We start from the raw sequence: 3,394 nt of genomic DNA on the forward strand, positions 1-3,394 counted from the left end.
ATGGTTAATTTAAAAAATGAAATACACCCATTTCTCGCTTTACGGCCTAGATACGTTCCACGAAACTTGGCCGCAAAGCGAAAAGCCATATAAGGAATCATTTATTCTAAAACAATAAATAACTCATACAAATTCCATGGAATCGGTTCGAATTTGTTAAAAAATACATACATGGCAAATACATACATTTGTACATCAAATAATGACAGACTCCAAGAAACAACAATAATCTATAAACAAAAATTAAACTACTTTTTTGTTATTAAATGGCTTTAATCCGAACAAAATGAAGAAATGATAACCTGCAGATCATTGTCATCATTTTTCGCCGGTAAGGATGGGCTTAAAAAATTGTGCAACGTAAAGCTTGTCTTGTTTTCTTGTCTATTTCTATTTATAACAACTAATACCTGAGTTAATTGCTCGATAAATTTTAGCGCTCCGTTTATTCCTTGCTCGAAATAGGAAAAACTTTCGAAAAAGTTTTTGATGTTAGCTGTTTGGATACAACAGACTCTGACTCTTCATCATAGATATATCAACATCGAGAAAAAGTTTTTTTTTCTGTTATAGGGAAACATTTTAGGCCGTAAATCGAAAACGTGCCTTAATTAAAAATGGACATTATAACAAAATGTCATACAAATAGCAGTAGCATAGCGTGGTATGAATGTACCAGGAACAAGCAAGCTTAAACAAGACTGCTATTGAAAGATGGTACTGGAAAAAAATAAAGTATTGAATTATATGTTTGATTAAATGAAATAAATCATTATTATGTAACATACCTTATAGATTATGGTCTTAATTTATTTTTAAAATTTTCTAATGTGTTTTTCATTCCATCTTGAACATCATTATGTAGCATGGTGGCATCGTCCTCCCTTTCGTAGTCGTAGTCGTAAACCAAGAAGAGTATTAATCCAGCAACGACAAGGACCAAAAAGCACCCAGTAAACATCGAAATGAGAATTTTGATTGCGCACTTGAAGCAGCTGAAATGAATGTATGAGAATTTTATTGTAAGAGAATCAGTCTAACTTATTAATTCAAAATAAGTAAATATTTAAACGTAAAAACGGACGTTGTCCAAACACTTTATTGACAGTCCAAGGAATGTATAATTCTGGTTTTTAAAACTTCACAATTATTTATTAATTAATGAATCTTCTTAATTTTGTTGTTAAAGAGTCTCAAGAAGTTCACTTAACAGTAGAAAAATAAGAAAATCAATAAAAGTCAACATTAAAATCCCATTTTTCGCAAAGAAGTTAGAAAATATGAATTATTTCCTGTATCCAAACACTTTATTGACATACAGTATATATTTATATGCACTTGGATATCCACACACACACACACGCAAAGGTCACCCAAGTGGTTTATGGGTAAATTAAACTTACCAGCACATTACGTGAGTTTTCTTAGTTCTACACATTTTCCTTTGGTTTTTAGGTTTACTGAAATAAATATTAAATTAATAAAGAACTTGTATTTTATGAAATGTTTTGTTTATTGCGAGCTAACGCAGCCGCACACGACCCACCGCTTCCGAAGTTGGACAGATACTGATAACAAATATTGTCTGACAGCTCTCCAACTCCGGCGGCAATTTGCGTTCTGTGAGACGAGCGAAATGTGTGTAACACTTATACATACGAGCATACACACACGTACACCAGTATAAGCACAGCTACTGCTGCTGCTAGAGAGAGGGAAAATAATCTCAGTCGTTAAGTTGCCTTCTACTTAACAGATTCTTAACGCAGTATTCTCAAAGTACATTGAGAAAAAAATTGTGTGTACATTTGATTATACGAGTAAGGTTGTCATAGATCTCGTTAACTGCTTAGTAACATTAAAAAAAATATATATAAAAAACTTAATTATATTTTTGTAAAGCACGTAAACTTAAAAATTACAATTGTTAAAATATCTCATATTTATATTGTGTGGTTAGAAACACAGTTGCTAGATGTAGTACAATTGTACCAAAAATTGTTTACCAAAATTATAAAGTTTTTGTGAGTTTTGTATTTATTAAACAATTATTTAATTGTTATTAAAATTAAATAGTGAAATAAATTTGAATTTAATATTCTGATAATAGAAAATACCCCTCATTTGGTTTGGACAGCGAATGAAAAAAAATATTTTAAAATTAATCAATTTAAAAAAAAATTGGTATTTGATTTAACTATGATAATGTCTTGCCGGCACACGGAGGAATGCAGAAGACAATTGAACGGTTGAATAGAAATTTCTTTAGGCCAGGATTGTCAAGAGGTGTACGAAATTTTATCAGAGAATGTGACAAGTGTAAGGAGTCTAAGGCTCCTAATTCGATTCTTCATGCTCCAATAGGAGAGCAAAGAGTGTCATGTCGGCTTTTTCAGAAGCTGTACATAGACATACTTGGTCCCTACCCTAGGAGTAAGAAGGGTCATATTGCCTGGCCTGTTTATAGTCCTTGATCATTTTAGTCGGTATCATTGGTTATGTCCACTTAAAAAATGTTATACTACGCCGATCACAGATTTTTTACTAAAGTTCCGTTCTTCATTGCACCAATCGTTAGGATGCTCTCCGTATAAAGCTTTATTTGGTCTAGACATGATTAATCATGGAGAGGATTATAAATTAGTAAAGAGGTTGTCCTTATTAGAAGAGCCAGTAAATTTAATCAGAGAAGATTTAAGATATTAAGGGATCAAGTCAAGCCAAACTGTAAATAATTCCAGCTTATCTGACTCTTGATAGTCGCCAGAATTATATGGTGTTGTAATGGACCCATAATCCATTTAATTTAATTTTATTGAATAGAGCCGTACAAATTTACAATAAAATAATACATATACTTTGCCTCGGTACAAAAATAAAATCCGGTAAGAGAAGCTTATCGATCTTTGAATTTGAATTTTGGAACTCGCGCCCAAAATTTAGCCGATACCACCACCGTGCGATATATCGTAAGGAATTCAGTAGGGTCTGTTATCGGCAGCACCATTGTTAACAGCTCTGCTGAAGAGAAGCTGCTGCTTCTTAGTTCCTCCTTTTTTTTATTCGAGGTCGTGGAGCAAGAAGGCATGTCCCGCCACTTTATAATTACAAAATTATAAATTGAGAACTGGCAAGAAAGAAAACCAAATTTAACATTTTTTTAAGCCATCCACGGCGGTGATCTTCATTGCTGATCGAAGCGGCAAAAACGTTCACTTCCCGGCACATGATTTCATTGGTAGGGGAGTATATTGTTGAAGGGTGAAAGGAAAACACATGGATTCCAAGCCCGGGATTGGCATATATCTAATACATGGCGTGGATTATTGTTTGTTTATAGTTCTGGCTTTAGCACTGTCTCCCTAGGCAAAATAACATTTGTTTTCTGTGGTAA

At 33.1% G+C, this 3,394-nt stretch overlaps 1 long non-coding RNA gene across 1 annotated transcript; it reads right to left on the reverse strand.

The window, feature by feature from the left end:
- Positions 1-580: 580 nt before the first annotated feature.
- On the reverse strand, positions 581-1,441 carry LOC122322472. The gene is made up of 3 exons (XR_006246621.1): positions 1,404-1,441; positions 789-995; positions 581-720 (listed from the first exon to the last, which is right to left on the reverse strand). It is a non-coding gene; the product is annotated as an uncharacterized LOC122322472 (long non-coding RNA).
- Positions 1,442-3,394: the final 1,953 nt, after the last annotated feature.

This window comes from Drosophila grimshawi, unplaced genomic scaffold, assembly GCF_018153295.1.
Source record: "Drosophila grimshawi isolate 15287-2541.00 unplaced genomic scaffold, ASM1815329v1 contig_211, whole genome shotgun sequence".
Lineage (NCBI taxonomy): Eukaryota > Metazoa > Arthropoda > Insecta > Diptera > Drosophilidae > Drosophila > Drosophila grimshawi.